At 44.7% G+C, this 17,393-nt stretch overlaps 1 protein-coding gene across 6 annotated transcripts in view; it reads right to left on the bottom strand.

The window, feature by feature from the left end:
• Nucleotides 1-17,393, bottom strand: part of LOC148040619 (alpha/beta-Hydrolases superfamily protein) — a 105,071-nt gene that overhangs the window by 14,561 nt on the left and 73,117 nt on the right. The window lies entirely within an intron of this gene.

The raw sequence follows: 17,393 nt of genomic DNA on the forward strand, positions 1-17,393 counted from the left end.
CTAGTGTCACCACTGATACTTATGGCCAAATGAATAACCTAGGCCAGCAATTGGCACCAGATACCACCAAGTATCTGTGCAGCATAACTTATAGCAACTTTTGCCTTTGATATCCCGTGATTTCCTCGGGTCTCAAGCTCGTAAATTTACTCTAACCCCAATTACACTTCATACGTGCAACATTTACTTAACATGTGATTAAAAATTAATCCACATGTTAAGTGAGGTTTCAAAAATACATGTCCTCATGACAACCCTCCCCCCTAAAATCCTTGCAATTATCCTCAATTGCACTACCAGATGTATCAAAGCCAAAATAGTGGATTGGAATTTCCACAAGGCATCATAGTTAACACAACATTGCGCATTGTTGCTCAACCATTTCATATGCCCAGCACATGCTGAAAATTACCAACCAATCATAACATAACGTAACACTCACAAAGAATCTCAAAAACATTGCTAGAGTATCATGTGACACATCTATTTCTCATGAGCTCAACTCATTTGGCAAAACCAAACCAAAGTATTCACTATGGCTAAAACATCAATGGCATCATAACATACGCTATTGTCCATGGGACCAAATGTAAACCATTGAAAACTGAGCATAATCTGATCATAAACTAATCATTTACTGATGCAAATGTGACCCCAAATTGATCACAAACTCATTGCGAAAACTGAACCAACAATCAATGCAAAAATTGATGTGAAACTGATCCCAAAAGTGACCATAAACGATTCTCAAGCTGATAAAAAACTAAGCTGAAACTAATCAGAATTTGTCTCAAAATTGAGACAAAATTCATGCCAAATTGATCATAAGCTGATGCAAAAGTATAGTTCTAGTACTTGGGTGAAACTCATACTCATCTGCATACATCTCACAGTGACTAGTACACTAAGTAGTGACCTCATGGCAAACATACTATCAACACAGTACCTTGGATGCATGCCGAATATATCCAAGATCCATTACATACGAGAGTTGTCCATAACTGAAGGAGTGGAAGTGCTACCTCTCCCTTGAGCATCAGGCAATACTCCTGATCCTTGCTCTGCTAAACTTGTTGACAGAGCTCGAACTGAAAGGCATCTAGGTAAAGCTGCAGCAATTGAGGATGGTTTGCCAAGTCCTCCTCTTTCATCCATTTAGCATCCATTGGTGAATAATTCTGAAATTTCACCAAGTATCTCCTGGAAACTTTACCTTTGATCTTTATTTCCTTATGTGCCAAAATTTGCTCAGGTACCAAAATCTCATCTAGCTCCTCAACCTCAAGCTGAATTTTAGTAGACATATTCTCTGGCACATCACCATGAAAAGGCCTCAACAAGCTGACATGAAAGGCATTGTCTATCCGCCAATGTGGAGGTAATTTCAGCCGATATACCACATCACTGATCTTCTCCAGTACCTAGAAGGGCCCACAGTATCTCATACTCAACTTGGATACAATCTTTCTCTTCCTTTCATATTTTTCAGCCTTGTTTGTTCAAAACACAGCAATACATAATCACCCTCTATAAACTGCAAAGTATGTTTGTGGCGATCAACTGCTCTCTTTTTCTTTTCTTGCGATCTTTGAAGTGCATACTTTATCTTTGCATAGGCTACATCTAAGTTTTCCACATAATGATTAGCCTCAAAGATCTTATCCTTAGTTTGCAGAATAGGTGGTACCTTCTTGCCACCCTCAACCACCTCAAATGGAGCTTTGCCCGTAGAACTATGGACTGTGTTGCTGTAAGCAAACTCCACCAAGGGCAAATACTCCTCCCATTGTGTCTTGTGGTCTGAAATATAGCACCTCAAAAGATCTAACACTGTGGAATATGCTTCCTCAGACTGACCATTAGTCTGCATATGAAAGGATGATGAGAATTTCAGCGTGGTGTCCATATTCTCAAACAACTCCTTTCAAAATAAATTGGTCATTTGGGGGTCTCGATCACTAATGATCGAATTTGGCATACCATGATACTTAAAGATGTGCTGCAAAAAGAATCGTGCTATATGATCAACCTTTATTTTCTTCCTCACTAGAATGAAATGGGCTTGTTTGCTAAACCTGCAAATGATAGTCCATATCCCATCATTCCTTGTCGGTGTCTTAGGAAGCTAAAAAATAAAGTCCATTGCAATACTCTGCCAACGCCTATCTGGAATAGGCAAGGGCTGCAACTAACCTGACATCTTTTGCCTATTATGCTTTACCTTTTGGCATACGATGCATGTCTTAACAAACTATTCTACCTCAAAGCTGGCCAATAAAAGAAATGCTCCACTGCCTTGACCGTGGCATCAATATCTCTGTGTCTTGCATATGGAGGAGCATGGCTTTTAGTGATACCTCTAGGCCTTAACTGCTTTGTGACACATATTTGTCCATGCATCATTAGAAATCCATCTCTTAGCAAAAAGTGTTCATGTCTTTGGCCATTGCAAAGCTGATCATAAACATTAGCAAAGTTTGAATTAGCAACATATTTTTTTTGCAAATAAAGTGTGGCTAATTATATTACTTCAGAAAAAACCTGAATACAAAGAAGTGTTCATGCTCAACAGACCAAGCTGGAGCTTGTGAAAGTCACAGATACATCATATATACAAGCCTCTCAAGGCGGTCTAGGGGGATAGGGGCTAGAAGCCATGGAGGGGGGGTGTATCGCCATCTGGGGCTGCCTACTTGCATCACGAAGAACAGGTCCGTCCGCCCCAAGTGCGCATGAAATGACCTTGGAGCTCTTGACGAGCCCTAGACTCACCCCGCACCTGATCCCATCGGCCTCGAAGGGAGTGGATGATGGAGGTCCAAAGCTCCGCTAGGGTCGCCTGTACTGAAAGTCTTTCTCCGCCGAAAGCCACCTAACACCATGCCTTCCAGATATGCCAACTAGTAAGACTCCCTATGATTTCCCATACCTCAGAGCGGTCTGCTGTGGGCTCCAGTACCTGGCGGATGGGTAGAGCCTCTAAACCCACCACTGCGTACGACCCTGCCTCGATCATGAAAATCGTGTCCTGCATCCCGGCCTCATACAGAAGGTGACGATCCTGGCTGACCGCCTGCCAACAGAAAGCACCCCAAGAGATACATCCAAGGCTAGGTGCTATGCGGCGCAAGATGCGGCATACTCCTCTCCACACAAGCTATGCCGCCTCACAAGACCAAAGGCAGTGCTTTGGGGTTTCCATTGACTGCTGTGTGTAGCACTTACAAACTCCCTCCTCCTGTATCTGGGCAAGCCAGCTTCCCACCGCCAAGCTTCCATGTGCCACCAGCCATAAAAAATACGATACCCTCCTCAGCCTCCAGCTGTCCCATAGGTAGTGCCAGAAGGTCCGTCGGAACGGCTCCGTGATACTATGCTCCGCCCAGTGCCTGCTACGTTACGGCGCCCAATCCATGTCCTTCTACATCAGTACGTGTCTGCCAATCCTGACGGTGTACTCCTAGAACCTCGGTGGCTTCTTGGTGACCGCAGTGGCCAGCCAAAGCCACTCTCCTGGATCCCACTCCAGCTCCTCAAGTGGCCTTCCTTCCCAGATCCAAAGGCACCACTCCCTAAGCTCCTGCCAAAAGACCACCGGATCCAGCTGCCATGTCTTCCCCTGAAGGCCAACCACCCGGATCCTCTTCCATGAAAGGACAGCTAACCCCTCATCCCGGTGCCCTCTGTCAAGAGCCAGATGCTCTTCCATGAAAGGACAGCTAACCCCTCATCCTGGTGACCTTTGTCAAGAGCCAGATCCTCTTCCATGAAAGGAATCTGGTGCCCTCTGTCAAGAGCCAGATGCTCCTCCTCCTGCACTATGAAAAAGGTCCTAGGTGGAGCGCTACCCACTCTTCCTACCACCTGTAGGGGGATGCTTGTTGGTGAAAACCTAGCGGCCCATACCTCCCCGGGCTCTATCGGCTCTCGAATCGAGGGAGCAAGCCATTCTTGAGGTATCGCTGCGTCTATCTCCCTTCTCCTTAGCTCTACTCCTCGCTGGTAGCCTGATGTATGCTTTAGTACCTCCTCGTCCACCACCTTGTACACCTCCCGCCATGTCCTAATGGTATGAGCCGAGCCAGCCTCACATCCAGCCCACTGGATGTGGGGGCGCTCACCAATTTGTGCCCCTTCCCGATCCCTGACCTGGGGGTTCCAAATCACCGGCTGAGGGTCAATCTCCTCCTGGCAGCTTGGGGGGCTCTGGATCAAGGTCTTGCAGAGGCCCTACCACACATGGAGCAAGCTGCATAGGAAGGATGATCTGGGAGGGGTGATCTGGGCTGACGTGAAGATCCATCTCAGGGACGGCCTCCACTCACCGCCAAGCTTCGGTCTACAATCCTGAATACCCTCTTGCAATAGGACCTTTCAGGTCTGCCCTCCCGGTGTGAGGCCTCGGATAACTAGCTTGCCCAGGAGGGCCATACTCTGATACTTTGGGTCTATGATCTCAAGCCCTCCCTCTGACCGATGTTGTATAATGGTCGCCCACGCCACCTTGGCTCTGGAATCCTTGAAGCCGTCTGACCCAAACCAAAGGAAATTCCACACTAGGCGGCGAAGTTGTATTATGCAGGAGGAGAAGCACTAACACGAGGCGATGTACTAGGCCGTCGCTAGGAGGACTTGGTTAACTACCAGGGCTCGGCCGACGGCGAGCTGTGCTCTAGTAGGTCAGTTTCCTCCGAATAGAATCGAGGACTCGAAGAAGCTGTTGGGCAGGAGTGATGTCGAGTCTAACTTGGAACCCTAGGTACTGGATGGTCTGTCCTCTGCTCACCCATCTAGATCCCAGGTGGACACCCCATTCCGTGCTAGAGTCCGGGTCTGTGAGGAAACCAATTGACTTTCGACAGTTGATTTTTGCTCCCGCTGCAGAACAGAATACCTCAAGAGCCAACCTCACTCTTTCAAGCATCAACTCGTCGTCCTCTATGTAAAGCGCTGTATCATCTACATACTCTGAGTTTAACAACTCGGTTTCCTCTCCTACTGGAAGTCGAAGGCTATATAAACCGCTCATATGTGACCTGAGGAAGTGAGATATCGCCTCTGCAAAGAGAAGGAAAAGGTACGGGGCCAGGGGGCAGCCCTGTCAGACCGATCTCTCCAGCCGAAACTCCTCCCCTCGCCTCCCTCCTATGAGACCCCTGCTGATGGCCGATCTGTAAAGTGCGGAGACCCCGGAAATCCAAGCCTGGGGGAAACCCAACCTCACCATGGTGCCCTCTAGGAAATCCCAGTCCACCCTATCATAGGCTTTCTCAAAGTCCAAGAGTAGTACGGCCAGTCTTTGCCGACTGTGCTGGGCCCACTCTGTCGCCTCAAAGAAGGTGAATACATTGTCCAGGATGCTCCTATCCTGGACAAAGCCTGTCTGTGTGTCATGGATGATGTCAGGAAGAAAGAGGTGTAGTCGCCTACCAATCATCTTTGCCAGTGCCTTATAGACCACTGACAGTAAGGCGATTGGTCTCTACTGGGAAAGCTTCAACCGGTCTCCCCCTTTGGGGAGAAGACTGATAAGGCCTGTCGATAGACTCCTTGGCATCTGTCTTGAAGTGAAAATCTCCTGAAAGGCCAAAAGTAGGGGATCCTTCACCAGTTCTCAGAAGGTAGTGAAGAAAGTCCTAGAAAGGCCATCCTCTCCCAGGCATTTTTGCCCATCCTGTGTATGGAAAGCCTCTTCTAGTTCCTTCTCTGTGAAGGGGGACTAGGAGGGAGCGTCCCATCTCCTCTGTGACAAGGGAGATTATATTATCCTAGACCTGCTGTCTACCTCGCTGTCCTCTAGCTGAGGCTGCCTCCTGCTGGAAGAGGCGACTATAGTAGTCGGTGGCAATCTCCATCACCTCGTCCGGGCAAGAACGGATCCTCCCATACTGATCTCGGAGGCTGCGTATCTGCTCTCTTGAGGTGTGAGGCTGGTGCACCTTAAAAAACTCCCTACACATCGTGTCCCCCTTTCACGCCCAGAAAGCTATTGAGGTGCGGAAAGAAAACTCAGAGCGCCTGTCCTCTAGATCAGCAATGGCTGCTCGCACGCGCATCTCTTGTGTGTGGAGAGTGGGATCCCCTGGTGCCACTTGTAATAATCTCTGCGTGGCTGCAAGGTCCCGTCGGAGTGCTCTCTCCTCCTCCCAGCTCTGCTGCCTGGCCTATATGGTTGCCTCTTGGCAAATTCTGCTCGACCCAGCTAGGGCCTCTACAACCTCCTCTGCGATTTGGCCCCTCCTGCCCCACTCTCTGGTCCAAATTTGCTCTATCTGTCTCGTCACCTCCTCCCTCCTGTAGATCGAGTCAAGGATCCGACAAGATCGTGAATTTAGGGCAGATGCTGGGGGATCTAGTGTCAGGAGAACCGGGCAATAATCGGACAATGTGGTGCCCGCCAACTGCCCACTTTGGCCTCCCCGAGAGCCTGCCCACTCTCCCACATAAAACCTGTCCAACCGCTCTAGCAGGGCTCCACCTAGCCGTCTGTATCTCCAAGAGAAGTCCAACGACCTCTCCCTCCTGTGAAAGGTAGGGTCTCTCCAAGCATCGCGTGCTCCTACTGCCAATAGAAACACCTCCCATGTCTCCTGCTCCTCCCCGGCCATGCCCTGGTAGTTTCTCCCTCTGCCCTGCTGGTCCTCCAAAGCCTCCAGGTTGTTGAAGTCTCCTCCAACAATCCAGGAGTCCACCTCTGGGAGTCCTTCTGCGATCTCCACCCAGAACCTGCTGTGTGCCCTAACCTCTGTAGGGGCATAGATATTAAGGACTCCGAGGCATGAGTCCCCAATATCCAATCTGATCCATAGCACCCTCCCTGCCACTATCATCCTGTGGTCTCGAACACAAGCGGTAAGACTCGGACCAATTCCCTACCCGCTGGGCCTGGGTGAGGGTGAACTTGTGCTCCTGTAGAAGTAAGATGTCGATCCGTCGGGCCAGGCAGGCTACAGCTCCTGTCGAACAATCAATTTCCTGAAACCACGTGCCCCATTGTAGTAGAGGCTATTCACATTCCAGGATGCAAGGTGTAAGCTCATAGGAAAACCTGTGACTGCTCAAACAAGCATCTGTTCGGTGTGGAAGCAGCTGATGACGAGGAGGAGCTATGAGGCATGTAGGTGAGTTTTGCGGCCGGTCTGAACGGCGAGCTCCATTCCCCCATGGTGGCCCTCGGCCGGACCATAGGGGTGATAGAAGTTCCAAGTGGTACTACCAATGCATCTATCAGCCATGCGGAGAGTCGAGACTCTGTGCACTGGTAGAAACCGGCCCCCTGTGCCAAGGGCCACTCGATCATATCCCTCGGAGCCCTCCACTGTGGAGGGGCTCAGAAGATAATGCTCAGGTGAGGGACCTCGGCACCAGCCCACCAGTTAATATCCATCATGCAACTAGGCCACTATTGTGCAAACAATGCTAATCCTTCTCCCATCCACTGGGAGGTGTGGTCCGCCACCTGACTCTTCAACTCTTCCTCTATCTGTGTCGTCGTCTACTCCACTTAGTGAGAAGGCTGAAGAAAAAAGTATAGTTTGGTCTGTCCGGTGGTGCTAGAAGATGGACCTTACCCCTTCTTGACTTACAAACCACGAAGATCCCCACCTCTAGAGATAGTGGGAACTCTTCGTGCTCCATAACTCTCAAGTAGGACCATGGGCCACCGCGGAAGAACTCTTGTGGCAATAGGTGAGCTTGTCTCAGGAAAGTGTGACGGGCGGTAGGGGTGGATGAGCTGGTGGCTGTATGGGAGGGGGAGGACTGCTAGTGCGAAGAGGATGTAGGCGTGTGTGGACCTCTTGTGGACGGAGGGGGGTGGGTCTTGGGGGGTTCGCCTGAACTAGGTGTGGATCAGGGGGGGTGCTCGGTACGGGAGGTGGTGGGGGGAAGGATGATCGAGGGATGGTGGGATGGACGGAAGTACATGGCGGGTGTGGGGGAGGGGAGGTTGGTGGTCCTGGAAGTGGGAGGCTGTGGGCCAGGGTCAATGGAGGGGGGAGGGGGGCATGGGATGTGGAGGACGGTGGGTGTGGGGACTCAAGAGAGGTAGTGTGTGGTGCGGGTGGTAGATGTGAGGGACTGCGGTCCTGCCAAGTGGGGCAAGTAGAGGGGGGTTGTGGAGTGCTTTGCCAAGGGGGCGTCACACGCCCTCCTACTTCCTGCCGAGGCTGGTCTGAAATGCTGGCTACGCCCCCTTGCCGTCTCCCGCTCTGTCGTCTTTGGACCCGTGTAAAGCCATCAGCATCCACCTGCGGACATGTCGGCGGAGCCACCTTGGCTCCAAAATGCGTGCAACCTGCTGCCTGATACCCAAAGTCGTCCACGTAGACAGTGCATGAATTACAGCTAAGAGGTCTTTCTCATAGACTTGCAAATTCTTTTCTGCATTGTGGAGAATTCGGCTCTCATAAGCCAGAACTTGGCCGTCTTGCATAAGAACACTTTCAATGTTGTTACCATATGTATCACAATGAACTATGAATGACTTCCTTAGATTGGGCAATACAAGCACAGGATCTGAAGTCATTTTTTCCTTTAACTTTTCAAATGCCGAAATTTCCATTACTGTCCATCTAAATGACACACCTTCTGCAAGGCATGCAATAGAGATGTAATTTTAGCAAACCCGCGTACATACTTCCTGTAGTAAGAACATAAACCCAAGACGCTGCGAATCTCATCCACATTCCCTTTCAAGAGAGTGCCTATCTTTCAAATCTTCAAGAACTCTGTGAAATTCCCTCTTGAATAGGCTCCATCAAACTATTGAATGAATGTCAAAGCTTTCAGTCTATCTTGTACACCATTGAAGGACTCAAACTTCATTGCTTTTCCATCCTCATCATAGTCTTTTGCTAGCCCTTTGGGTGTCAAGTTGTCATACACTGGCTTCTACCAAAAGGATTCGTACATAGGGTTTTGCATATTTCTAGCCATACCCAAATACATTGGGCCTTGCACACCACGCATTGGTTGCTGCATACTGTAGGGATTTGTGCCATACATTCCCTATGTGGTCCTTGTCCAACCATAGTATAAAAAATCATGTTTCCACCAAAATATCCTCGCTGCCCTATCATAGGATGCATGCTCGGCTATCCAAAATCCATTGGATTGATACCTCCGTGATGGCCTTGCATTTGCATTCCTTGCCCCGTAGGTACCAACTGTTTTATTTCATTAGCATCTTTGGGAGCTTCAAATGAAGGGTTTGGCATTATCTTCGGTGCATCTTGTTGTCCCGAAGGTGTAAAAGACGTCTTCTTCTTTTTGCCTTTGCTGTCCTTCTTTGGAGCATTCAAAAATCGGGTAAATTGAGGATCCTTTGCCAATTTAGCAAAGAGATTTGCTGCTGTCCTTATCCAATTCTTGAACTAGTCATAAAATTTCTCTTCATTTTGCTAGTCATCAACCTCCTTATGCACTAATGACTGTGCATCTTGCCTAACAGCAACATTTTCAGCTTGTTGTCCATGGTCTGAGCCTTGTCCAAGGTTAGACATTGCATTTCCTTCATTCCCATGTGAATGTTCATACTGAGAGGCATTATCACTGCTTGAGTCCATCTCATTGTATGAAGACATATTGCTGTAATTTCTCAGTTGAGATTAAAAATCAGCACTAGCACAAAGCTTTGGCTTGCAATCAAGTGCCTCCGGCCCACCAAATCAAGGGATTGAGTGGTGTTCTAGCAATGGAACCATGTAACCAACCTTCCTCGGATAGGGTGGTAAATAACCTGATTAAGCACTATTTACAACAATTAACAAATTCACAAAACTGAAATGCACACTTTACCATATAATCTTGGACATTGGATACCTTGTTGGCCCCAAAATTGACGCCTCTTTTGGTATTTACTTAACTTAATTGAAGAAAAAATTGATGTACAATGGGATTCTTCCAATCCCTTTCGGTATTCCAACTTCCCTTGCTATTCAAAATGATCAGCAAGTCTTCAATCAGATTTGCCCCTTGATTTGGGCAATCAATTGGCCTTTATCCGCTTTGATGGAGATGAAAAATGCCCCAAATTCAATGATTTGCTAGTCCCTCCACTTGAATAGGCTTGAATAGGCTAAAAACAATTTCAGCCCTATTGAATCCAAGTCTTGGAGCTTCCAATTTATAGCACGCTTCTCGAGGCTACTGCAAAACCCTAATTTTTTATTAAATAAGGATTTACAATAGAGAAATTTGAAATTTCTAAGCCTCTGGTGATCTCAATGCTGTAATCTTCAGAGCAAGGCTGTAGAAAGACTGGGAGATAAAAGAGAGAATACTGAGGAGAGAGAAAATTTAGACTTTCTTCATGAAGAACTGAAGAAAATTTGTCATTTACTGCTGCTGCCTTGTCTTAACAGCTTGTGGATGCAAAGAACTCAATAAAATCAATCATTTACTGTTGCTGCCTTGTCTCAATAGCCTGTAGATGTTGTCACCTGTTGTTGATTGGCCTTTTCCTACCCTTGGCTGCCTTAGAAGGTCCTCTGATGGCTGCAAATCAGACCAACAACATCTCCTCCCTCTCTCTTGCAAGCTAAATACACTAAAAATGCCTCTCTCCAGCTTCTAAAGACGTTTTTCAGTCTTACATGGGCGCTTTTGACAAGTGGCAGCCTTCCCAAATGGTTTTTTCAACATCATCCATAATTAAATATTAATTTTCAATCTTTACATACTAAAAATTAATATAATATTTATGTTGGTGCCCTGAAAAATAATATGACTAACCAATAATTAAATTGACTAGGCAACTATCATTCCCAAGTGTCCGTGCGCCATCTTTGACCATCAGATTGGCGTTAGGTACCATTAAACGCCACTTCCCTAGTGTCACCAACTGACATTTATGGCCAAACGAATGACCTAGGCTAACAATTGGTAGCAAATACCACCAAGTATTTGTGCGGCATAACTTTTAGTAACTTTTGCCTTTGACATGCCGTGATTTCCTCAGATCCCGCGCTCGTTAATTTACTCTAACTCTAGTAACACCTCACATGTGTAACATTTACTTACCCATGTGATTAAAAATTAATCTACATGTTAAGTGAGATTTCAAAAATACGTGTCTTCATGACATTATCCACTAACAAAGATAAAATTTAAAGCATTTATAAACGCTTGAAATTTCTCCCGAGAAAGAGCTTTGGTGAAGATGTCTACCACATTGCTAGTGGTAGGATAGTAGACAAAGTTCATATCTCTTGCATGTAGTGTCTTTCTAATAAAGTGATAGTGGATCTCTATATGTTTCGTGCATGCATGAAACAGTAGGTTCCATGCCATTGCAATGGCACTCTAACTGTTAGAAAACAAAGGAGTAGGCTCTAATACATCAAGATCAACCAATAAACGTCTCAATCATACACATTTAACTATAGTAGTGAAAGCTACCTTGTATTCAGCTTCACAAGACGATGTGGCAACAATGAATCGTTTCTTGCTAAGCCAAGAGACACAAGATGAGCCAAGAAAGAAATAGTTTCCACTCGCAGAGTGATGTGAATCAAAATCACCAACCCAATGTGAATCATTGTAAATATGTAATTGCAGCACAAGCTTGACTTTATACTTATCAATGGATCCATCCCGTTTCTTTTCAACTTATAGACCCATTCAGTACCAATGGCTTTCTTTCCAACAAGCAATGTCACTAAATACCATGTTTGATTCTTCATGACAGAATCAGACTCAGCTTGCATTGCTGCCATCCAATGCACACTCTGTTGTGCATCCTTAAAACAATCAGGCTCTTCATCATCAAGTGTGGTGTGCTGCCAGAACAAACTCCATTGTATTAGCACGATCATGCAAATGTGCTTATCTTCTAGTATGACTAGCAATAGGAGCATCCAAATGACTATCTTTCATAATCTCCAAGTACCATCTAGGCATTTGCCTAGCTTCCTGATTATGTACATGCTCCTGATGAACCTCAAATTCAACATCTTGCTGAATATTCAGATCAGCCATAGGCTGAATTTCTGCATTGCTTAATGGAGCAACTAGCTAAATTCAGTATTGCTTAATGGAGGAGCAGTTGGTTGAACATTTTGTTCATTTACTGAAACTCCAGCTATATCACCAAAAGAAATGGGTAGTAGCTCTTTAAACACATCACTTGCAGCTTGATATGTGTAAAAACCAGCAAGGGATAATTCTGATTTTTCATTAAAAATCACATCCCTACTAACAAAGACTTTCTTGGAAACAAGGTCATACAGTCAATATCCTTTGTTCTTACTGTTGTACCCTACAAAAATGCATTTGATAGCCTTGCTGTCCAACTTCTTTCTTAGTACTTTGGGAATATGAGCATATGCAAGACACTCAAAAGTACGAAGGTGGCCAACTAAAGGTTTCCGGCTATTCCAAGCCTTAGAAGTCGTGACATTTTCAATGCCTTGGTAGGGTACAACATAACAAGCACACATAACTGCTTCCATCCAAAAGCCATTTGGCAGATTCTTAGCTTTCAGCACGCATCTAGCCATCTCCATGAGTGATCGATTCTTTCCTTTTGCAACCCCATTTTGCTATGGAGTATATGCAGTAGTATATTGATGGGCAATGTCTTTCTGCTTTAAAAAAATATTTAGCAAAGATAACATAAAATCCCCCTCTCGGTCCGAATGGAGAGTCTTAATCCTGTAGCCAGATTGATTTTCAACAAGTGCAACAAAAGCCAAAAATGCACCATACTTTTTCACCAATGAGTAGACCCAATAAAAACAAGTAAAGTCATCAATGAAGAAGATAAAATAATAACATCCACCCAATGACTTTTTCTGCACAAGTCCACATATATCCGAAGGCACAATTTGTAACCTAGCCATTGCCTTAAAAAGCAACATCACAAGGAAAAGAGAATCAATACATTTTTTCCAAAATGCATCCCTCACAAATATGCTCACTCTCTCTCCAAGAGAGGTGAACCACCTAGCATCTGAGTACATTGCATAAGAATCAAACTTCCATAGTTAACATGCCCCATGTGAGCATGCCATAACTCTGCTTGTGACATAGCAAGAGTAAGAGTAGACGTCAAATAGACTGACTAATCAATCGAATAAACATCGAACTCATAGAGTTCATGACATAATGTGCTAGTCAATACCAAAGCCAAGAATTCCTTATCTCTGACTATGCATTTGCCATTATCAAATGTAACCTGCATACCACACATTGCTAAAGAAGAAATGGATAATAAATTCTTATTTATCCCTTGCACATATAATGCATCCTATAAACGCAAAGTAGAGCCATCAATGGCTTTCAAGACAATCTCCCTAACACCTCTAATAGGGTAAGATGCATTGTTGGCACATTGCACGGATTTGCTAATAGAAGATGCGATAACAGAGGAGAACAAATCCCTGTGGGATGTAATGTGCTTAGAAGCACCACTATGAAAGAACCAAGTGTTGGCATCCTCAGTAGAGCTAAATGCTCTGTTAGTCCAAGAAGAATCATACTTGCAAGTCTAAAAACAGTAGTCACGGTCTACAACAAAAGACGTGGGCTTTGTAATAGTAAAAGGTGCATAAAAAACAAACATCCTTGACTCCTTTTTCTCCTTGGCAATGTGCTTCTTACATTCCGTGATGTAATGACCTTGCTTCTTACAATAATGACACTCTCCCTTCTTGGCTTGCATGCCCCCTTGTTTCTTATTGCTCTGTAAAGTACCTAAACTTCCAAAACTCTGCAGAGCATTTCTAGATTGGCTATCTTTGCCCTTCTGTCTCGCCATAAAAGTTTGTTTAGAGGCTACAAAATCCACCCCTTTGTTCTTTTTTGTTTGCTCTTATTCTAGGAGCAAACTAATCAATTGAAGAAAGGTAAGTGGTTGCAAAGAAATTCTCGTGGTGAGATTTAAGGCCGTTTGAAAGGCCAAATAAGAGGGTGGCAAAGAATTCATAGTAGTAGAGATCATATGCGCAAAAGAATTATACTAATCTACATTCACTAACTACTCATGCGAGTCTTGAATTTTGTTAAGATGATCCTGTATGGCATCATCTTTATCCATCTTCACATTTTCAAGCTCCTTTTTCAAGAAAGAGATGCGTGTGTCATTTTTTCCAGCAAACATTTGCTCAAGTGTGAACCATGCATCTTGTGAAAAAGCAACAAACTGTATATGCAAGATTATAGACCGCTGAACTGCCAATGCAATCAGTGACAATGCTTTATCATCCCGTGCGTCCCAAGCTTTTTGTGCAGCTGTTCTTTGGGGAAGTGGCTGAGCTGGAGCGGGCCTTTGACCATGTCCTCATGGGGGAGGTGTTGCAGAAGCCACAATTTCAGGACGGAATTCTTCACCACTAACATAATCTCAAGGATTTCTTACAATCAACACATTCTTCATCATGAAAGACCATAGATAATAGTTATTGCCATCCAATCTATCCTCTTTGGATACGTTTGTGAATACATCACTCTGTCCTTGATTAGCCATGCGAATGTCATTGTTTCAAAGAATACAAAAGCACGAACCAAAGTTGGAGCAACTTGGAAATTTGCAAATTTCCAGAAATTACAGCATACACCAAGCTGTAATTATCAAAATTGCGTCACACTTGATCATGACTGTCCCATGCACAAATGGTGCCTACCAATACAAAAAATGCAAAAGCCCTAAAATTTGGCTGTCTAAAATGCACAATTTCAGTCTATTTCAGACTGAACCTTCAGTACATGTGCCAATGTTTGCTAAACATCCAAAAGCCCCAAATTTTCTAACTCGAATCCCAAGAAATTTCTGCAATGTCTGTGCCAAAAAAAAAGACACTTCTAGGGGCAGAAATGCATTCCTCGAGCAAAAGCCCTTTGTTGTAGCTTGGATTTCTGAATAAAAAATAATTAAATGTACGTGTTACCTTTGAAATGTGTGCTGAGGTCGAGCTATAAAGATGCCCAAACTAATGGCGACAACTGTAAAGCTGAATGACCTGACGGATGTGGCAAACAGGGCAGAGGTGGTGGCAGATTTGGCCATTGGTAGGGCTTAGGTGGAGGTGCTGGCTGCGTGTTGGACCAAGCAAAGTTGACACAGGCTAGCGAGCTTGGCAACGCAGGAGGACCAGGAGGCGGTGTAGAGTGCAGGTGGCAACGACACTTTGAGCAGCGTGTTGGTAGCACTTGTGCTACTGGTGGCGCAAGTGACCCTGAGGGCGGCGCTACAACCAGCAAAGAGTTGGTGCTGGTGGCGAGAGCTGTAGCTGCTGGTGGCAAGGATCCACGAGCTGTAGATGGGCGAGCCTATAGGGCGGTAGGCCTGTATCTTAATGAGGTGAAAACAGAGATTGGCGAGTGAAACCAACCTTCCTTCCGTGGATGGGTGGTAATTCCCTAATTACAACTTAGTTAGAGCAATAACATTTATTACAAAACTGAGAAATTTGAAATAACTTACAATCTTGGACAATAGACACTGTGTTGGCCCCAAAACTCACGCCCCTTTTGGTATTTCTTTAACTTAATTGAGGAAGAGGTTGATGTATAATGGGATTCTTCAAATCCCTTGTGATATTCCAACTCCCCTTGCTGTACAAATTGACTAGCAAGTTTTCAACATGATTTTCCCCTTGATTTGGTCAAGCAATTGGCCTTCTCCTGCTTTGATGGAGATGGAAAATGCCCCAAATTCATTGATTTGTTGGTCCCTCCACTTGAATTTGACTAAAAATAGCTTCGGGCATATTGAATCCAAGTCTTGGAGCTTCCAATTTTTGGCATGCTTCCCGAGGTTGCTGCTAAACCCTATTTTTTGCTGCAACTTAGGATTTACAGCGGAGAAATCTGAAATTTCTCAGCCTTTGGTTATCTCAATGCTATAATCATTGGAGCAAGGTTGTAGAAAGGCTGGGAGATGAGAGAGAATATTGAGGAGAGAGAAAATTCAGGCTTTCTTCATGAAGAGCTAAAGAAAATCATTTATTGTTGCTGCATTGTCTCAACAGCTTGTAGATGCAAAGAACTAAAGAAAATCAGTCATTTATTGTTGTTGCCCTATCTCAACAGCCTGTAGAAGCTGTCACTTATTGTTGATTGGTCTTCTCCTACCTCTTGCTACCTCAAAAGGTCCTCCAATGGCTGCAAATCAGACCACTAACATCCCCTCTCTCTTGCAAGCTGAATACACTAAAAATGTCTCTCTTCAGTCTCTAAAGACGTTTTTCAGTCTTGCATGGGCATTTTTGACAAGTCGAAGCCTTTCCAAATGGTTTTTTCACCATTATCCATAATTAAGTATTAATTTTCAGTCTTTAAATACTGAAAATTAATCTAATAATTATTTCGGTGCCTTGAAAAATAATTAGATTAGCCAATAATTAAATTGACTAGGTAACTTCCATTGTTAAGTGACTACACCATCTTTGACCATTAGATTGATGTTATGCACCATTAAACACCACTTCTCTGGTGTCACCAACTCACTTATGGCCAAATGAATGACCTGGGCTAACAACTGGCACCAGATACCACCAAGTACTTGTGCAACATAACTTATTGCAACTTTTGCCTTTGACATCCCATGATTTCCTCGGGTACCGCACTCATAAATTTACTCTAACCCCAGTTACACCTCACATGAGCAACATTAACTTAACCATGTGATTAAAAATTAATCCACATGTTAAGTGAAGTTTTAAAAATACACGTTCTCATGACAAGCGAGCATGGAGTGGAGAGTTGGACCATGCCAAGCCTAAGCTTTGATACCACATGTGAGATGGAATATGACAGCTCTTAGTTGAAAGTACACAATTGATAGTAGAGAGAGTGAGAGTGAAGACATAGCTCGACACATGATGCAATTCCCAAGTGTGTAAGTGAAAGTACAAAGTACAACCCTTAGACCTTAGGATTGTTAAGATGCATTCACACCTGAAAGGTGTAAAGTATGGTAAGTGATTGAACTCTATAACATAAACACACAAAATAGAAAATAATGTAATTGGGGGAAAAAACCTCTCGTAAGGAGAGTAAAAAGTGCCCCAATGTCTTATTGCGGATCACCAACACTCCTTTGTGAGCGTAGGTGTGAGTCAATCCCAACATCCTTTGCATAGGTACCCAAGGATATCTCCTTTGGATACACCATCAAATTGGAGACAATGATCTAGATAAGCAAGATTAGAGTGACGTCGATAGTGACTCAGCACAAGGTATTACAATTCACACACCTTTCCTTGCTCATTTTCGGAGGATAGCTTTAGATCGAAACCTCGCTCTTTCTATGGTTATTAGTGCACAAGGGTCTAGAAATTGGCGCTTGACTTGGTATGGCAAATATCAATCACCTATGTTAAGTGTGGACTTTGAGACAATGTCATAGATGGGAGCTCATAGCTGGTATGATTGCTTGGTAAGTGTAGCCA

Source organism: Lygodium microphyllum, chromosome 2 (genome assembly GCF_053477565.2).
Source record: "Lygodium microphyllum isolate KBCC chromosome 2, Lygodium_microphyllum_v1.1.10, whole genome shotgun sequence".
NCBI lineage: Eukaryota > Viridiplantae > Streptophyta > Polypodiopsida > Schizaeales > Lygodiaceae > Lygodium > Lygodium microphyllum.